Here is a 22,237-nt window from a genome sequence, read left to right as displayed (position 1 = left end):
GTGTGAGGGCTCTTGCTCCTGAAGGATGAGATCCCCAGGACCTGATCCATTCAAGACTCCATCAACCTATCACCTATAGGAACTGAACACCCATTTTGCTTCTCAAACTAATTAAGGACCACAGCTTCTCGCTAATGTTGTATCCTGATGACACTCAAAATATTATCTCCATTGCATTAAAGACAGACTTGGTGGCAGACAGTTTTCACAGGTGTCTCGCCCACATTATGGAATGGATGCATAAGAATTACTTAAAACTGAATACGTCCAAGACCTAGGTCATGAAATTTCGCAATGGCCCTCCTATCTTGTCCCAAGTATGGTGGCCAGTAGCGGCTGGGGCCTGCCCTGCCCCTGCCACCAAGTGAGAAACCATGGCTTTTTATGTGACATCCATACAGCTCACAATCTCTCAGGCAGATCAATCAGTTGACATCAGTTTGCTACTTTCTTCTAAAAACACTTTGGAAAAATACTGCCTTTTCTACCTGAGTACTTGAGAAAAACGGTTGTGGTGGCTCTTATTCCTTCCCGCCTCGACTATAGTAATGCTTTATACATAGGTATTGATAAACGCCAGCTCTTGCAACTCCAGTCACTACAGAATTCAGCAGCAGGCACCCTGCGAAAAATTCCAAAATATATGGCCAGATGTACCGATTCTTAAATAGCGAATTTTACCGATTCGGTATTCAAAAATTGGTAAATGAGATGTAGGGAAAAAATCTGTATTTTTTACCGAATCGGTAAAATTCGGTATCGGACTTTCGGAATTTACCGAATCGGTATTTACTGAATCGGTATTTACCGAATCGGTAATTCCCATTCATCCCTATTGGCCAGTTTTATCATGAACATTCTAGAGCAATACGGCCTTACAAATCTCCCCCAAAATCCTAGATTGAAGGAAAAAGAGCAACTTACTTATGCCAGTAGTTCTCTGATCAATTATTTTGACTTCCTCTGGAGAATATTTTTTCTCAGCTAGGGTTGGAATCTCAATATTTTCCAAGTTATTTCCGTGCACGAGAACCAGAATCTATTGTTGATGATTTACTTTTGCTTCTCTTGAACTTAGCATGAGAGTAAATGTTAGAGGTGTCATCCAGCTAAAAGCCTGGTTCTGACAGAGCCTTGTATTTGGCTTTTCAACTTCTACAAAGAAAAAACCTTGGGAAACAAAGTAGTTTTGCAACAAAAAGCCATGAGTTCAAGGGTCTTATTACAGAGAATATGAAAATTAAAGTTGGCTGTTCCTGAATGATCTTGAATTGAACAATATACAAAGAACAGTAGGCTACAGAGTGAAAGAGAGGGGAATCCATTTCTTTGGAATGTAATGCGCTCACAAACCCAGTTGGGTGTCATGCTTCATCATCGGGCTGCTCCTCGTCTGCCGGGCACTGCAATGCCTGACGGGCTCCCGATGAGGGGCACATTGGCAGAGATCTTTTTCCAAATAGCCATTTGGTGCCGTGGGGGTGAGAGATTTAGTGAGTGTAGATGAATAAGTGGTTTTTGATGTTTTCAATTCTACAAGTCTAGAGGAGATTTGTCAGGATTTAAAGTTAAAAAACTATCTACACTAAGGTGGACTGGAAAACAATAATGAATTAATGTTTAGGATTTAAGCCACCATGACTTACTCTGTCTAGTGGCTGGTAGTATTTGTTCTACCCTAATTGGGATATACTACTGCTTCATCAATCCCCAGCAGGTCAAGATATGAGGCACTTCCCCATATAGTTTGCGTAGTAATCAATGTGTCCAAGGACCTACCCACTGCTGCCGGGACCGGGAGAAAGATAAGCCCTCCAGAGAGAAGCATATCTGTCTGATTGTATTCTTTGTTCAAGTCATGTTTTAGGAACCAGTGCTTTTATTTGTGTAGATGCCTGGTTATATATTAGAAAAATGTATTCTAACTTCATTAAGAATCCTATCATCACAGGCTACTTTAACAAGTGTGTCTGATTTAGTGCCAAAGGATTTGTTAGAAAAATGGGGATCTGTATTTATGACACTTCAGGGATGAGGCTGAGTTTCATGAGGGAAAGTAGAGAAATGGGCAATGACATTGGCTTAGATTTGAAATGATTACAGTCCACATAGCTGAGCAGCATTTGGTTGTCTGTGTCTTCTAAACTCTCAAAACAGTTCTTATGACAATTAAATGCAGGTGTTGGCTTTCCTCCAGTATCTATTGTCTGACAAAACATCTGTAAGGTGTAGTTGTCAATGATATTTTCCTTTACTAGATGAAGTGGATCCACATCCCTGCTGCTGGTGTAAAGAGGTAACAAAGCCTTGAATCAAGGTCACCAATACAAAGAATAACCTTCTTTGAAGGCACAATCGGTTTTAAATGGAAGGCGCTTCCAGGCTGTCTTGTAAGATGTATTTGCAATGCGAATGACAATGTTTTTGGTGCTAAGCAAAATAATTCCTCTCATTGAAAAAACGTAATTTCTACTATGGTCAAAGGAGTGGTAGGGCATGTACTACCTTTTCACCACAGGACCGAAATCATACATGTTGAAACACCGTCCCCAATATCTGTCTAATGACCAACATGTACACATGTACCTTGCGCTCTCATTTAATCAACTTCTAGGTCAATAAGCATTGCCTTCATGTTAAGGAGTCTTTGTTCACTGATGATATGGTTCACCACTCTCAGAATTCCAACTTCAATCTTAATGATAGTGGTTATTTTAGGATCAGCCAGCAGATAAAGTTATCTGACTTATGGTGGATGTTGTGCATGCCTTTCCACCTAACCAAGAAGACATGTCAGACCTTGGCACCTGTCACCTTGCTTTCAACCATCACGGTTAGACAAGGAAAAATCTAAACAATGTCATATATGCATGCAAGGCAAATATGTTGTGCAGACAATCTCCATATGTTTTTTGATAGTGGATGCATTCTTGGAATGTCTAGGAGGTGTGCTGAATGATCCTTGCACAAAAGTTCAATCAGGATGCAGAAGTCAAGTCTAAAGTTATGTCATGTCTATGGAAGTGCACCTAAACCTTTGACATCAAGATAGCAAGGTCTTCACAGCTTCTCCTCTTAGCTACCCAAAGAACGTCACTGATATTTACAATATTAAAACCATGATGATGGATTGGACCTGGAAAAAAAAGTGTGTGAAAGTTTACCCCTTTGAGTAGCATGCCCAGACTGGGATAATTTGATGACTGTGAACTTGCCAATCCTAGTGTGCATTATGATAATTACTTTTTAAGAGTAGATCACACATTCTAGTAAAATGAACAGTGTATTGCTTTAGTACAGCTAAAAGTTTAATAATGTGTTTCTCTCTAGTTTTGGAGCATGGCGACCACTGATGTCTGTGTGCCCTCGAAGCTGTTACCTGTCAGCATTTAAATTGAAAGTACAACGACCTCAAGGAACAGCGGATGACACAGGCGCCAACAGTGTGATGTTTAAGTGTTGTTACTCAATTGTGTTGCTTGGCCAAGGTGGAATCCATGGAACCTGGGGAGAATGGAGCCAGTCCTGCAAGAAGGGGATTTGTGGCATTCAGACCAGGGTGCAGCAAGACCAGGGCACGCATGATGATACCGGTCTGAATGATGTCCGCTTCTACTGCTGCGAAGATCGTAAACCCTAGACAATTCACACAACTCTTTCTTCTCTCTATTTCTAGTCTCAGTTAATCAATAAAAGGTGTACAATTTCCTTTCATGAGAAAATATTTACATATGATCCCCCCCCACCCAGACCTGCCCGCTTTAAAAATTTTCATAAAGATTTTGATGGTGCAGTGTTGAGGGTGTCACTTGTAATTGACTATACATAGACTCTAGACTAAGGCATGATACGCCATGGATTTAACTTTTATCTCTTAGGAAGCAATGTCATAATAAATAAATTAGTTGAAACCTGATTTATTCTTTGCTGTTTCTTTCTTTAATGTTTGTTAATGAGAAACACAATTTACTAATCTACTATTACCTCGATCATACTGTTGTAATATGATTTTTTTATTTTTTTATATTTAACCATATTTCCAATTTTAATTACATGGCCATCTCTTGTGGACCTCTCCACCTTGAAGGTCCGATCAATAAAGGGCAAATCAAAGGAACATAAAACTGACTCCAGTCTAGACTAGGACAATTGAGGTGAGGGGCACACCTTAAACAGGCTGTATTAATGATCTGTTCATTAAGCTTGCTAAGTTTCTAACTCAAGAACCCAAATGAATGGCCATGAATAACAAATATGGACACATTGTGTTACTGTAGGTAAAGCAGAATATATCTCTGTCACAGATTGTAAGGATAGTAAATGGCATTCAAATGGACAATGATCAGATGAATGTTCCCACATCTGGTTGCAGCTGGACAAAACATGCACAGTACTGAATCTTGCACATATTCTCATGTTTGGACTCCTCTTCTTCAAGCTGCTGCCTGTGTTGGCCATTATATATAATGGGGTAACTCAAGAAAAAAGTCCACGGACCTGGGCATTGACTGGTATAGAAAACAGATGGTTCTAGACAAATTTGACATACAATTAAATTGTTCTATATTCTTAATTTGAAAAACACATTATGAATGCATATGAGTTGCATATAGTCATACACTACAGACACTTCTCAACAAGAAAAATATGTACACTCTCAACAAATACACTGGCACTAATCAAAATGAAATCAAATGAACTGTTTTATTCACGAGTTCTCTTCAGAGGAACACATTGTCATGTTCTATACCTAAAGAGGTTGCTCTAAGAGGGGAGGGAAAGGAAGGTGTGCTCATGTGTAGGACAGATAAAGGTATCATTGGACATGGCTCCTTCCTGCAGATTTTCAAGTATGACTAGTATAATGTCTCTTAAGGAGAGTTTTAGTTTGTCTTTGTTCTACTGTAGTCACCAACAGCTCAATTCATTTTAACTATCAATAGATATATGTCAGCCAGAGTCTCTTCTTCTCAGTGAAGTTAAACTTTCAACAGATTTAAGTCACCCTGGGCACTCTGTGCTCAGTATACCTCAACAAACATATGCCAGCCTCTTGTGGGCAGCACATTTCCACCTTCAACAGATTTATGTTGGCCTGCCCTCTTGTGTTCAGTACATTTTGAACTTCAACAAATTATGTCATCCTTGGCCTCTTGTGTTTAGTAAATGTTAACCATGAAATGATGTAATATGCCAGCCAGGGTGTGCTGATGGTGTACAGTGAATTGTGAAAAGTGTTTTAGCAGAAATATATATGCATCATTTTTTTTACCTTTAATAGATATCTGTCAGCCTGGGACTCTTGTACTTGGTAAATTGTAACCTTCAACACATTTATGTCAGCCTATTTTGTTCAATAAAAAATAAAAGATTTCTGTCAGCCTGGCCCTCTTGTGTTCAGTACATTTTATCTTTGAGCAGTTTATGTCTGCCAGTGCCCATTGTGTTCAGTGCATTTTAACTTTCACCAGATATATGTTAGCCTTGGCCTCTTATAGTCAGTAATTTGTAATCTTCAACAGAATCATGTCAGGCTCCCTGGAGTTCAGTGAATGTTAACATTCTGCAGATGTATGTCGCCATCAGCCCACAGTATTGTAGTTTGCAAAGTTTTAAAGATGTTCAGATGAGTAATTTTGTGATAACATACAATCACCATCTGCCTCCATGTGACTCCACGTTGTGAACCGGTGAAGACGTAGGGCGACAGCTGCCTACCAGTAAAAGAAAATATTAAACTGAAGAACCAAATACTATTTAGGTAGGGTGTATGGGGTAAGAACTTAATCAAGACGGAGGGAAGAGGAATTATGGTCCGTTCAGTTCCCCTGATTCAATACTGAGGCAATCAAATTGGAAAGGACACTGGTATCTACCATAACCATTGGTTATTTTTGACAACTCTCATAAACGCTTAGAGTGTAACGTTGCGGTGTATCTTTTTATCCGCCTCTTCTTTTGCGTTATGGCATAGTCATCGGGTTGTCAAAGGACGTGTTGTATGCCTGCCTCACCAGAGGCAACCTCTGGTAAGAGTAGAAGTGTCCAGGGATTTTAGGACAGCAGCTAAGCAGAAGTAACTAGGGCAGTTACGAGGGGTATTTAAAACACAGTGTCTAACCAACCAATTATTTATTCTAAAAAGGTAGGCACTAGTGATTAAAACTTGTAAGTATATTTTATAATCGAGTTACCAGATTATAAATATGATCAAAATGTGGTCGACATGTTTCAGCTCACCTGGGCCCAGCCGGGTCTATGGAGCTTTCGTCAGGACAAAACAGGGGGATATATATCTGACTAGGGGGCAGAGTCAGCACAAGGAGCTTCCAACTCGCACACGAGGAATCAGTATCCTCATGCGAATCTTTGCGCCCTGAGGAAGAGAAACTCTAACTAAACTAAGGAAAACCCTTTGAGAGTTCCACAAATTTTTCTGAATACTACACAAGTCGTGTGAGTACTATATATATCCCCCTGTTTTGTCCTGACGAAAGCTCCATAGACCCGGCTGGGCCCAGGTGAGCTGAAACATGTCGACCACTTTTTGATCATATTTATAATCTGGTAACTCGAATATAAAATATACTTACAAGTTTTAATCACTAGTGCCTACCTTTTTAGAATAAATAATTGGTTGGTTAGACACTGTGTTTTAAATACCCCTCGTAACTGCCCTAGTTACTTCTGCTTAGCTGCTGTCCTAAAATCCCTGGACACTTCTACTCTTACCAGAGGTTGCCTCTGGTGAGGCAGGCATACAACACGTCCTTTGACAACCCGATGACTATGCCATAACGCACAAGAAGGGGCGGATAAAAAGATACACCGCAACGTTACACTCTAAGCGTTTATGAGGGTTGTAAAAAATAACCAATGGTTATGGTAGATACCAGTGTCCTTTCCAATTTGATTGCCTCTGTATGGGGTAAGAGCCTTAAGCTGTGACAAATTGTTTTGTTTACCAGTGCAAAACTTTCAGAATTCTCAAACAGTGTATTTCTATTCATAAAAGAATTGACTCTAAACACGATTTTCATTTGAGGAAAACTACTCACAAGGGCAGGGATGGATGAGATGTAAGTGTTTTATCTCTGGAAGGTCTAAGGAATGTGTACACTCCTACAACCAACATGTTTGTGGTTAGTAGCAAGCGTGTCTCAGATTCTCTCCCACCCTGGAATAGGTTGGAAGGAGCACCAAGAAGCACAAAGTACCATTGATAGTCAAAGGTCACGGCATACAGTTCCCTATGCATAAATTGATGCTGAATGCGATTGAGCAAATGTGAAATACACCAACTAAATCAATGATTTCTAACCTGATGAGATCCTTTAAGTCCCAATCCACCACAGGAGTACACTTTAAAAGCTCCCAGAGCCCCAGGGGAGGCACTTAGAGATTCACAATGAGTCTATGAGATTCGAACTATACGGTCCAGAGTTCAGATCCAGTTGCCAATGGTCAGCAGGGCAGTTGCGGAAAAGGCTTTTTGTAGCTTGTTGTATCCCTGCAGCTTTAACACAAGGTCAGCTTTATATCCCACGGAGTGCACTTCTTTATCCAAGGTGTTTGAGGGAACAGGTCTTATGATTGCCAGATGACAGGTTGAGTCATCTACTGTTCTTCCTTAGATCCAGCAGTGTTCTGAAGTTTGTGCTTCAAGGTGCCACATTTATGTCTGCAGGTAGCTAATAGGCACATCCTCGCCAATGGGGTAAAAGGTCCCGAGGCCAACTCTACAAACTTTGGGAATTCGGGCTTTGAGGGCTGGCAGTATGTGTGGGGATAGTAATCTGAGTGTCTCTCCACATCTAACACTAAAATCAAGTTTGAGGCAGTCACTGAACCAACACAGAGACAGGCATCTGGTAGGGCAATAGTAGAGTTCTTCTGCAACCAGATACTGGATAGATAAGAATTGTCAGGTTATTGTGCTCACTTTCTATCAAGTGTGCCTGAAGTGTTAAATGTAAAAACCAGAGAAGTCTGGTAAGGAAAAGTTCAGCCCTTCTGCAACCAGACAGATGATGCACAAGAAATGTCTTGGCATCATGTTCTCCATCTTTCAAGTGTGCCGCAACTGTTATATGTAAACCCAGCAAACCTATCAGCAAGGATTTCCCACTTTATCTGGATTGATACTTTAGTATCAAAACAGATGTCCACAGCCCCCACCTTTCAAATTATGTGAGGTTCAGAAGAGCCATCTTTGCACCAAAAGTTTTTGTTCCTCGGAGGGATTTACCACATATTCAAATGCTAATCAGCGGCTGGCAGAAATTGGAGAGCAAATGTCAAATAGTTCCAGGAACTTCTTGCATAAAAAAGGCATCTTTATAACAGATAATTTTTCTTAATATTTCCAAAAATCCAACTTCATCATTGAACTGGATTTTTAATAACCATTACAATTATTAGTTATCTATGTAGTTTTATTCCTGAGATACCTTATTAGGATTTGAATCTGTATTATAAAACCAGGATTGCCACACTGAGTAGCTTTTTGGTACTAGTCACCATAAGGACATGTTAATATTATGGACTTATGATGTTGGGTGGTCGGACTGCTACCTGACACCATGGTGGTCCAGGGACCGACTCAACAGGCAGGTGGCAGTCCGACTGCCCAATTAAGAAGTGCCCTCTGGGCTGGCAGACAGAAATGTATTTCATAATAATGTGGCTTGTTCTGCTGCCCTGCAGTGTTATTGAGCATTTTCTGCACATTCATGCACCATGTGGCAGGCACCAAAGTACTTTTATGGCTGCCTTTCCATGGTTGTCGGACTGCCATAAAAAAGGCAGTTGGAAAGAGACACTGTACGCCTGATGGTAGTGCCTGAGCAGTCACCACCTTCATTCAGGATCAGAATTTCGACCGCTGTCCCGTCGAGATCAGTAGATCCTGTTGGAGGCAGCAGTCTTTCCCACCAACATTATCACTCTGACTTCCTGCATCGTAATGTGGTGGTTGGACCGATGTCCTGTATATCAGGCCAATTGCCACAAACGGCCTGTCGGTGGCAGTTGCCCAATATCATAATAGGGGCCTTGGATTTTACATGTCCTACTTTTAAATAGCATGAAAACTGCCTTGTGGGCTACAAGCCTTCAAAGGAATGGCTTATTAATATTTGAACTTAAGGTTTTGGCCTGCAAATAGGTATATTTTGACAAATCAAATGGCATTTTTTCACTGTTGAAGTTGAGCTACAATAAACTGCCTGAAGACAGTTTTGCAGTGCCACTGTGGTGGATTACACAGTAGCTGCTACAGTCTACTAACTAATGTCATTTGATTTGAAGCCTCAGGGTACACTTTGTACCTTATACTAGGAACGTTTAGAACGTTTAATATGCCAGATAGGAATATGCCAATCCAACCATATTTTAAAGGAGGAGGACAGGCATTTCCTTGCACTGGAAAAGTGCAGAGAGTGTTGAAGTATAAGGTATTGCAAAAGGCAAAAAACAACAGAGATCAAACAGAAAAAGTAGTCCTCCGAGTGTACCATTCATTCATTCACATATATGTAAACTCTGAATAATTTTACCCACCAGGGATCATTCAATTTAGCCGCCCGTCCTGCAATGTTTCAACTTAACAACTTAGCACCACAAGAAGCACTACCAGAACATTGTGAAGAATTACTGACCTTAACATGTGTATACTGTGGAGCAAGACACACTAATGATGAAGCGGGTCAATCCACCCTACAAGAGATCACAGGTCTAAAATCCTATCGGAGGTTGGAACTGCAAACTGATCCTAATATTGGATGTTTGTCTCCATCAGTGTCTGGGCACCAAATGCCCATTATCAGGAGGGTAGTGAAGGCCGAAGTACGGGCAAAGATCCAAAAGTACCTAAAAGGTGCCTGTGCTAATTGAGGAACCAATTTAACAACCAACCATCTATTATCAAAGTTCACCACCAACCAACCTCCAACAGTCAGCCAACCTTCCTGACCATAATAATGTGCCTAACTACAAAGTCCCATCACAGTTAGGGGCTCTGCACCAATGAACAACTTCATGAATGCATTGCTCTATAGATTCCTTAGACCCCTCAGTAACTGGAGGAACATCCTGAAGAAGGACATCGAGAGCCATCAGGGAGGATATGTAGAACACAATGGCATGGGTTTACACATGTACCCCGCTGCAAAATAGAGCTATTCCTATTCCTACCCACTAGAGATTCTTTTGCCCAAAAACAGCTGGTGGAGGAGCAGAGGGGTTAAACCTAAGCCGGTGCCCACCGGGCAAACTAGTCTGTTGCCCCCATGCATCTGTAGTTGAAATGCAAGATACTGGTTTCTCTAACAACAGAGTTTTGAGAGGAGTTGTCTCATTCCCATTTGCCTATCGAAGGACATGCTGCTTACTGAGTTGGGAGGGAACAAGTGAGGAAGATGCCATCACTGGGTGAAGGGGAAAAGAAGGGACACTAACATCCTGACTATCTTGATTGGGGAGTGCTTGCTCTATAGTGGTCCAACTGACCAAAATGGCATCAAACAATTTTAACATGAGATTCCAATTTATCAGAAACAAGAGATAAAAGCTAATCCAACAACAGAGAACTATCTTTAGGAGCTACATCACTGTTAGGAAATACAGAATCTAAACCCTCCCTATCAGCTGCCACTTTCCGCACTGACATACCGGTAGCCCTCATGACTATGTTCCTTTCTTGCCAAGGCTTGGCAGGATTCCTCTTTTTGCACTTACAGGAGGGTCAAGCTCAGAGGAGAGCTCCAATGCCCTGGAATGGATGTCAATGACAGTCTTTCGGGCCAAGTCCTCAGACTTTTGGAAAAAGACAATTTGTCCTAAATTCCCCTGTGTGCTCTTGGCAAAAATATTACTGTCTGTGGCTCACAAAGTGCTTCATTTGAGACGGTAGTTTCTGGTGCTCGGCACCTAATTGCCAGAACCTGCCCTTATGACAGCTGGCACATAGTGACACTGTTTGTGTAATTTGAAGATGAGCAGAAAAACAGTTGTTTAATATACATTCAAAACAACTAATACCTGCCCACAAATGTATTCTTAAGGTGTTGGTGGCCTCTAAGATTCTGAATTGTCATGCTTGTAGCAGTGTGATAGATAGTAGTGGCTTACAAATTAAGCAGTGCATGTATATCCTTCTGGTCGAGAGCTGGCCAATTTCTTCCTCCACCGTGACGATCTTAGCTGTAAGAGCCCCCACCACTGATGTCACATATGTCATGAAAGTAGAATTACCGGAATTGCCCCTTCTAAAGAACACCTCGGGCAGGCTTACTCATGTTGTAGCTTCATCATATTGAAATATAGTCAGCCCATACCATCCGTGAAGAGGCGCGGCTGGGCACGGAACACATTCGCCCCACATTGCAGAGTCAGATGGAACTTTTCAGCTCTTATGGAGCCCCCTCACATTCTCCCAACCCCCCCCCCCCCTCACTGCAAGGGAGTGCAGGTCACTTCTAGGCTTGATGTCCCCTCACCAAAAGGTCCAGAGGGGTTTTGACATATCATTGACTTCTTACATACTCCACTATTTAGGTAATAGTGCAGCTTGGTTCAGTATATAAAATATGGTGTACAACACTTACAACACAACTTTTACATCGCAGAGCCTTTACAACGCAACCATTACAACGCAAACTATTACAACGCATTGCTCTGGGGGGCGCTCTAGGATAGGGATAGGGGATAGGGAATAGGTTAATTTACTATCCAATAACCTTCCCTAGTGTCCACGGGGACTGGAGTTGAAGTAGTAAATTAAACTATTCACTATCCAGCACCCCAAAGCACTATGCGTTGTAATGGACTGCGTTGTAATACTTACGTTGTAAAGGCATGCGATGTAAATGCATGCGTTGTAATGTCATACATCCATAAAATATGCCATACTTTGCGGCTAGTAAATGTAAACATGTGGATTTCTGTATCAAAGTAAGTTTCAGATGTGTGCCAGAGGTTGCCTGACATTAACAGCACATATTATGCCATGTGGTTTTAGGACCAGAATAACTCATTCCATAGGGCTTAACTCCTAATAGCACTGTACCGTTACTGCGTGGTAACAGTAAATTACATGTGATTTTACCATCGCCTTACCATTGTGCATCTTGGAATCAGGGCCTTTGTGTGTTCGCAAGTCTGTGACATATCACTGATTTTTCTATTCACATAATCCACGACATACGTACAAGCGTTGTTACAGCATAGAAAAGTGTTGTGCTTTGCAGCTACTAAAGGGAAACATGCAAGTTTCTGGATCAAAATAAGTCTCAGACGTTTGCAGATGTTTGTGACATTAACAGATGATATCACACCATTAGATACTTTCATGTCCAGTCAAGATACTTACCTGGAGATTGGAATGCAAAAAGTCAGATCTATTTAAAAACTCACAATTTACACACAAATTCCACAAGTGAAAATAAGTGAGCTCAGAGTAAGTAAGCATGGATTCCCAAAGCATTACTTTTATTATGTAATAATATTCTAAAAAGCGTCACTTGCATCCACCACTCACGGTTTCTGTACTCTGTAGAGTATATTTACCACGTTATCAACTCAAAACTTTTTATGTGCTGGAAAATCACTTGAAAGTAATGCAAAACTTCAGATAATTCTGCTTTGCAGTACCTAACAACATGGGGGTGTTCCGTGTGTGGTGCATTGGCATTCCCATGCAACCACCCAAGGTTTCTGACGCAGAACCTATTTACTGAAAAAAGTAGCCAGAGATCTGTGGGAAAAAATAGTGACCATTTCAAATAGGCGCCATCACTTACAAATTCTTTCATTTCTCCTTCATTTTCCGAATTTACATGTGTGCTGCACTTTACATCACACATATGAAGTGGGAAAATGTTTAAAGTTAGTCTAGGCACACTTTTTTGTACTGAAAGGGTGTCCTTCTGGTACAAAACCTATGCCAGGCTATGGCGCAAAGGTGTGTGTGTGGCGCAAGACAGCAAATTTCAGCGCCGGCGGTCTGGAGAGGGGAGAAGAGTATCGTATTTCAGTAAATATGGTGCTGTCCTGCGTGAGATTTTAGTAAATCAGGCCTAAATTAACTCTGGGCGTAGTTCCTGTAGTAGCGCTACGCGTAGATACGCGAAGTTCACTTCACACTACGCGAGCTACACGTAGCTACGCGAACTGCGTAGTGCACTGTGAAAAATGCTTTTTGCACTGATTGCACAATGCCGAATGCTTGTCCGCACTGCGCAATCAGTGCAAACCGCATCTTGCACAGTGCAATCGGTCGTTTTCTGCCGCTTGAGTAGATTTCTACTCGAGTGGCAGCTTTCTCAACTCAGACTGGTAGTTTCTCATCTCGACTGGTCGCGAGCATACACGACCACTCACAATGAGAACCCTGACCTCCCCACGTTAAGAATTTTGCCAGGAGGTTTATTTTCCATGCTGGCGATGTGCAACTTGATGTTGCTGATCGCGAAGGAGGAAAAAGTCTCACCGGGATGTCATTTTCCTCGCTCGCAGTCGCCAACTTGACGTTGAAGACCGCGAGCAAGCACAAAATGACGGCTACGCGTGTTGGCACTGTGCTATGTGCAATACGTGTAGTGCGAAGTAGTGCAAACTACGCAAACTACGTGAGCGTAGCGTAGCACTTCGCCCATGGTTAGCCTAAATGCCTTTTAATTTATAGGCTGTTGCTAAAAGCAAAATGCAAAAGCAAAATGTTTAAATGTAGAAGCTCACAGAAATCCATTGTCATCAGTAAATGTCTTTCTGCAAATATGTTACTCATCATGTGTGGGCAGTAATACTGATTAGGAAAATGTCTGCCCTGTTTATGTGCCATGCTTTATGTAAAGGCTCATACGGTCAGATGGAGCAATGATAGGGAATGTACATAAGATACTTACAGACTCCTAAACCGAGGAAAGACCATAATGTGCTAGGTACAGCATCATGTGCCCAACTGTAGCTGCCATATGTCCTTCTGAAGATGTAGGAATGCTGGTCTTTCTGGCTTGTTCCTCCTAACAGTGTGCTTTTCTTATTGATCCTAGATTTGCTGGCATTATGCTTCCATGCACTGTGGCACTGTCATTGAGAGCTACAATGCCAGGGATCTGTCCTATATAATTTATTTCATTCAGTTGGCTTATTTCACTTTCCAGAAATGCCATAGTAAGTGCACAACTGATGTGAAAGTTAAATGCAATATGTGGGCCTCATTGTGTATCTACACCACACACATATATTCCTAAAGCGTGACTCTAGAAGCACCAATGTACTGAGGCTGAAGTTGAACTGTATCTTAAAATTCTGTAGTGTCACATGACAATTACAAGTAATAAGCCATGTAGGAAAACGAGCTTTCGTATACTAGCTTAGTCACCCCACAAGCCTACAAGGATAGCAACTACATATGTAAAACTGAGGCATGCTAGATATTGAGCAGTTGGAAAAGCAGTTTGTAACTGTGTCGGTCAGACTATATTTTCCATGAACATGCTAAACTATGGACAAAAACCCCTTTTAAGTACCTTGGCCTGGGGAAATGCTTAGTGAACTTTGTGCTGCCTGAAGGTAAACTGGTTGAGAACTGCTTTGCTTCACATCCCAGCTCCAGAGACTACATACACATTCCTGACTATGTGGTTACAGCTCAGTGCTGGTGGCTGTCTCCCAATAGACATTCCTTTCCAACAAGTGCAGTAAGTGAATGAAAGGGTAGGATAACATGGATAACATGGACAATGGATAAGTGATTCTGTACAAGAATGCAATTGGATTTTGATATTTTTACTGTACTACTGTAATACAAGCTTCTGATTATCTGCAGAATGTGGAAAAATGTGTTCTGCATTTAAGAAGGTGCACAGGCTGGGCCTGATTCCCAAAGGTAAAGTTAGACTTTTGCTCTAAGTGTTTAGACCAAACGTCTAACTTCACTACTTTTCAGCATTCATAAAGGTAAGTTACGAGTACTATCTTTATGACTGTGGAGTTTCTGCACCCGGGGTGGAATCCTCGCGCTTGGAGTGGAATCCCTGCACTCGGAGAGGAATTTCCGCACTTGGGCGTAATCTCCGCACTCAGGCGGAATCTCCGTAAAAATGTATAAAAAATAAAATAAAATAAAAATTATAAAAAAAATAATTAAAATAAAATAAAAAAAATAACCTTTGTAAATCAGGCCCTATAAGTCCATCAAGAAGAAATGTATTAGAGATATGATTAACCTTATTGAAATAATCCCGCAATACATGACTTACTCAGTGCATCACTTATTTACAACAAGTCATTTTTCATAGAAAAAATATATATAAACAGGTGAGATGCCTAATGACACAATTCATCAGAGGGACTTTGCTCACCTGAGGCATTAATCAAGGGACATTTATCACCAGGGCTTCCATCACTGTGGGTATTTTTCATTAATGCATCTTTCATGGAGGCAGCTAGTGAAAATTCATCACTTGGGGCATTTATCATAGGGGCAATCGTTATTTGGAAAATCATCCCTGCGGACATTTATCGCTAGAGCAGTCATATTTGGTACACTAAGCACTGGGGGCATTCATCTCTGGGTAATTCATTTCTGGGGCAATTCATCTCCGGGGCATTTATCTCTGGGGTATTCATCGCTCGGGCCTTCATCCCTGGGGCATTCATCACTGGTTCAGATGCAAAAGAATGACCTAGGCATGAGCCAACGGGAGGCATGTTTCCTCTAGGGCTAGCACTCCAGTCTATATCTAAACATGCTCAAGTTCCTGCCTTTGCCCTTCCTTTAGAATAATCCCCAACACATCTGAATTCCACTGGTTTTTCCTTATAAGGAGGAAGACCTCCTGTTGAGCGGCCAATGAAAGAGGAGACTGATCATGAAGAAAAGAGACAGATGGGCTTCTCTCTAAGTCCTGTGTCTAGATGGTAGTAGAAACAGGGATGCCACAGCTAGGGTTGATATTCATTGGGTGGGTTGCATTGTTCCTGCATCAGCCCTATCCACAGGGCGTACTCAGCAGGGAAATGAGCCTCATTCTGAATGGATCCATGTGTGCATCATTCAGTAATAAGGAAAGCCCACAAATGTACTTGTTTGTTGGTGTTGACAAATGTCTGATGCAAACCATGCAGTTGAAAACCCATTTGCCACCCCTTACACATTAAGGAGATATCCACAGTTAAAATGAATGTTCACCTGTCAGGAACCCCCTTGTGAATCCCTGGCAGGCATGAAAGAAATATTTCCAGCTACAGAGGACCTTTGTGAACATGCCCCTTGCTAGGTAGGTTGTAGGGATTCCCTTCTATGTTTGCAGTGTGTCCCCTCATGCCTCAGTTCCCCACCTGTGGTGCATGCTGTTTATTCTATTTTCTTTGCCCATTTCCACCTTGATGTGTGAAATGTCACCCTTCCTAGTGAAGCATAGAGGCCTTCTGGGCTGGGCGGGTTACCTTGAAATTGATCACTTTCAAATCAAAGACTCAGAGAATGAATGCTCACAGACCAAACAAGGGCCACAGCTGTCATTAATAAAATCAACGTATCACTGAATCAGCAGGAACATTTCCATTGAAATAAAAGGTGTCTCTTGCTGGTGTTCAGACTGACCGCACTAAACTCTGGGGCTTAAGGGTTCGGGGACATCTGTCACTTTAGGGGATACATGATCATAAATATATAAAATGTAATTCAACCCTTGTTAAAAAGAACATTTAGAGACAATACACAAAGGTATTTGTGCTCGGAATAATGCTGGAGGGCCAAAAAATTGGATAAATGTGACGCTGTTATTTACAGTGCCTAGAAACAGAAGACAAGCTTTACATAGTGTGATAATAAAAGTGCTATTACTACTACTACTCCTACTGCTAGTTCTACTACTACTACTACTGTGACTACTAATAATAATTCTGCTACCGCTACTTCTACTACTTCTACTACTACTAGTTATGCTACTGCTACTATGACTACTACAACTTCTACTGCTACTATGACTACTACTACTACCTCTACTACTAGGACTACTACTATGACTACATCCTCTACTAATAATAATAATAATAATAATGTCATTTTTTCCCTCCTCCGTAGGTGGGAGTGTGAAATGAAGGAGTGAGCCGAACTCCTCCTGTAATAGTTGATAATAAAGTACAATTCTCTTTTCTGGTGCATTGACAAGAGGTCTCTGTGTAAGTTTGATTTGCATTGCAAATGGCTTTTTTGTGAGTGTCCTTCTCTCATAATCATAAATCAACACCAGAGGGGGAACAGATGTGAGCCTCTGCTGTGTTTGCAAAGCAGATTGGTGCCTACCCGCAGCTGACGTCACCTTCAGGAGCTCTGATAATCAAGAGGTCAGCCCAGGTCACAACCACATAATGGTGGGAATATTCCATCCGTTCTTAAATATAATCACATTGTGTCGAGTCGCACACTTTGCTGTGAGTAGAGTAATTCAAACACACCAATAATAATCCTTAGGCTTCCAACTGGTGAGCCCACAACAGGATTAAAGCTATATCAATTTGATGTTATTAATCCAATCAATCATGCTCAACCTTCTGTAGCCTGCCGCTGCAGGACCACCTCCAATGAAAAATACCACAATGAAGGGAGTGCCGTATTCAATAATCAGTATCTGAAAATGCTAATTTGTTCCCAACTGATTCAATCAAAATACAGATTTCCTTAAATCCACAGATCCACAATTTATTGCACGTCACTTTAGGATAGTGTTTCCACAACGATTATGAGAGTTCATCAATATTAATTGACAAGCTTGTAGCAGTTCCTCAACAGAATTTCCTAATAAATTCAGCCAACGCGTTTCGTCCAACAAAGGATGCCATCAGGGCTGAAAAGAAAAACAAAACTACGTTCATATTTCCCATACCACATCATTAAAATCATCTTGATTGATGACACAATTTCCTAACCATTAAATTCTTCACATTATCATCAACATCCCCAATATATCATTGTCATCAGCATTAACAATGTCCCTCTTTAAGGAAGCCTGCCTATATAACAATCTCAACAAAAGTCGATCATATGACGCAAATTCCAAACAATTCTTAGAAAAAACTAAACACTTGGAGAAAAACATATTCATCTTATATGTAGAAAAACTGGACCCTGCAAAACATAATCTCATGGTTATTGAATCATAACCGTACATTAACCAGTTCATTCATGTCAAAAAATGGTCTTACCTGACATTGATCATTCACTTATTATTTAGCTCAACCTGAGACAATATTACGTGCCAGAATTCTCTCTCTATCCAAAAATCCTTTTTACAGTATAGAACAGAAAAGTAAAATACCTACCTATTGTGCAGTGTTCTTTCTGTGTAACTTCTACCTATCACGCAAAAGGTTCTGATTTTTATTTTGATTTTTCTGAAGATAAAAGGAGATATACAAAATATGATTGTTACATCTGCCCCAATCCTCGTATCTCTTACCATCCGTTCTTAATCTGATAACCTCATGGCCCATTAAACGTATCTTCTAAATTAATGGTTTCTAAAATGTCATGAGCATCGTGTTTCATTAGATCATACGTGCCTAGTAAATCCCTAATCAGCAGTTCTGCAAGAAAATAAAATGGAACCTATTACACCAAAGTCTACTAAAGTCTTCATCATACAAAAGCTTCAACATTGAATCCACCAACCATATTTATTATGAGCTCACCTTACATATATCCGCATCCAAATTCAACAACGATTTCCCTGTAAACAGCTATTAAAGTGGTCTTGTAAAAGCTTCTGACTTATTTGCAGTCCAATCCCTACAATTAAAGCAACAATAGAAAAACCTATTACTCAAAGGTCTAAGATGCAAGCCCAAGATTATATAAAGCCTCTAATCCATGCCAAAACCTGTTCACCTTCAATTCAAGCCCCATTCAGCTAAGACAACTTCATTCCTCGCAGCCGGCCTGATAAATCCCGCTGTCAGAGCCCTTCCTGCGTCCATCTCCTTAAAAGTCTAATCACAAATAATCATGATCGTGTCCCTTTAGCTCATTCATTAGCATAAAACCAGTACTGTTTTCACTGTGGTCCTCCTCACCTTTCCACCAATGAAAGCCTGTCTTGATATATTTCCTGTGCACGAAAACTAACCTATCAGAGTTCTGCTTTCGCGCAAACCACCGTGACCAATGCCAACACTTCTTTTCATATTTCCGGTCCCAGGAAGTCAGCGCATAGCGTTTGGGTGCACTCGGTTAATACACAAAACACAATTTCATCAGTGTACGCAATGTTTGTGCGCACCCAGCAAACAATCACATCCATCCTGTTATAAAAAGGGGGTTGCGGCCACACAGCGTCCCATTCTAGAGCCAATTATGCTCAAGTATACTTCAAATCTTCATGCCTACAAGTTACCTGTTTCCTCTCTGGTCCAGCTTACAGTTTTTTCCAATCAAAATCTTTCTATTCGTTCTGGCTTGCGTCTGACTGAATATCAGAACAAAACTGACGTTCCCACACTGTAGTTTGTCACTGCATAACTCTCGTTGTTACAAAGTAGTGTAACCAAAGACATTGAGTGCTTGTTACATTATTAAATGCCCCTATTTTTTAATCTCATAATTAAAAAAAATATATCATTAAACGAGATGTCGCTTCACCCAATATCCAACATCAATATACAACACCTTGTTCCTCCCCAAAATTTAATTGTCAATTACTTTGTCCCACTGGATCCCACAATAAATTCAATTGTGTAAACAAAAGGGGTACTAAGCTATAATCCTATCCGATGTTATATAAGCAGGCTTCCTTATAGAGGGTCATTGTTGCTGATGACAATGATATATTGGGGATGTTGATGATAATGTGAAGTATTTAATGCTTAGGAAATTGTGCCATCAATCAAGATGATTTTAATTATGTAGTACGGTAAATATGAACAGTGTTTTGTTTTTCTTTTCAGCCCTGATGACATCGTATGTTGGACGAAACACGTTGGCTGAATTCATTAGGAACGTCTGTTGATGAAATGCTACAAGCTTATAATTAATATTGATGAATTGTCATAATCATTGTGGAAACACTGTCCTAAAGTGACGTGCAATAAATTGTGGATCTGTGGATTCAAGGAAATCTGTATTTTGATTGAATAAGTTGGGAACGAATTTGCATTTGCATATACTGATTACTGAATACGGTGCTCCCTTCATTGTGGTAAAATTCAAACACACATGTGATGCCTTAGTCACAGTTTTCCCAGGCTTTATTGTGGTGGACAGAAAGAGAGACACAGGCCCCTACCTATTCGCTTACACTGTCCTGATGAAGACCCGACTTGATGCATAATTAGCACACAGTTTGCAGCTGGTCTTAAACCCAATGGAATTTATGTTTTTCCTATACCATATTCAGGGGTGCAACCAGATGTGAACATCGGGGGTTGGGGGCTAACACTCCCAGTTAGGGCTGGCTGTAGCACTGGTGACACTTGATGCAACAGTCTTTTTTGGTGCTCCTCCCCCATGACCTCCTTCTCCATGAATGGCCTCAGTACCACTCTCCAACAGTGCCCCATATCAATCTGTAGCCCCTCTCTGATGTACAGTTCCTTTTTTATTAGTGCTACTCATAGTTCACTCACACTAAGTTCTGTGATCTGCATGGTACACGTTCTTTGCAGCAGGCACGTTAACCCTCTGTGCTACTTTACCATAAGTCAAAACTAGCACTAAATAACATTCCTATCTCTCACCTTTAAGGACAATAATCACCAGAGTTTTCTACACATTTTTATTGTAGCCTGAAAACTGCTGTATACACAGGTAAATTCATCTGCTTTTAAACCAAAAGTTATTGTTAGATACAGCACCCCCACCAAAGTCAGCACCAGGTGTGGCTGCATCAGTCGCACCACCCTAAAACCTGCCCTGCTTCAATAATGAGGCAGGGAAAGCATTTCCAGAAATGGGGTCAGAGCAAAGAAACATATTATTTGAAGATTTGACACTGGCCAAGGCTTCAACTCATTGCAAGTCCAGAAAAATGTTAGTCACCTGTTGTTGGCTGAAGGTACAGTTGTAGTTTACCCAAAGAGATGGCAAATATTTTAGGTTTGGATGCACATGGCAGCAGTCACCTGACCATGAGTGATTATCAAAAAAAGAGCTTAAAGAATCACTCTTAAGATAGGGCCTTTGTCTCCGCCCACATGTTGGTTACCTTGAGTACAAGATTTGATTGGGCAGAAGGTGTGCGCTGCCCTTGAGAAACAGTGCTTGTCGTACCCCTGTTGGATCCTCAGGGGAGTTCCGTCACCTGAAAAGAAGTAACAATGTGACAGTCTGCAATGGGACGGCTTCTATTCTATGGGGCAATAGTATTGGCTAATAATATTACTAACGCATCATGACATGTTCACAGTGTGCATTAACTACACAGTGGACGGATGTATGTCATCATAACGCATGCTTTTACTATGCATGCTGTTACAACGCAGGTTTTACAACGCAAGTCATTACAACGACTTGCGTTGGGGGGGCGCTGGATAGTGGAATAGTTTAATTTACTATTCCAACTCGAGTCCCCATGGATAGTAGGGAAGGTTTTGGATAGCAAATTAAACTATTCCCTATCCTGCAGCGCCCTCCAGCGCAATTCGTTGAAATGACTTTCGTTGTAAAGCCTGCTTTGTAAAGGTACTGCGTAGTGAAAGTTGCGCCGTAAAGGATGTTTCCCCAGTGGACCATGTTTTTATTGGTAGGCTGCTCCTATTGGCAAATAGAGGTTTTCAATAATGGCCGTGTCATCCACATTAATGTTTTACCCTGAATGCGCTGCTCCAAGGGCAGCCATGAATGGGTGCTGCCCTGGGAAATATGGAGCGGCATCTTCAAGCCACTCCGTGTTTCACTGTGCAGAAGGCAACCGCCTGCACCTCGAATAGGGGAGAAAGACGCCCTTGAAGGTGAGTGCAGTGCGTGACTGCAGCCACCTGCAGGAGCAAGACCGGGGAATCCATGGGACCCACTCCCCCCCCTCCAGACTCCAGAGGGCTGCCTTAAGTAGGCGCACTTTCAGTGCACCTCCTAAAGGCATCTTTGCCTCTGCTCCTATGTCCATATTACGGCACGGGCACAGAGGCAACGCGAGTCCCTCATTTGCATGGAGCCTTGCTCCCATGCAAATGAGGGAACAGCCTCCAGTGATAGCACTGGCGTTACATGCGCGCGAGTGCTATCAGTATTGCAGAA

Source organism: Lissotriton helveticus, chromosome 7, assembly GCF_964261635.1.
Source record: "Lissotriton helveticus chromosome 7, aLisHel1.1, whole genome shotgun sequence".
In the NCBI taxonomy this organism is placed as follows: Eukaryota; Metazoa; Chordata; class Amphibia; order Caudata; family Salamandridae; genus Lissotriton; species Lissotriton helveticus.
This window is presented reverse-complemented; position numbering follows the sequence as displayed.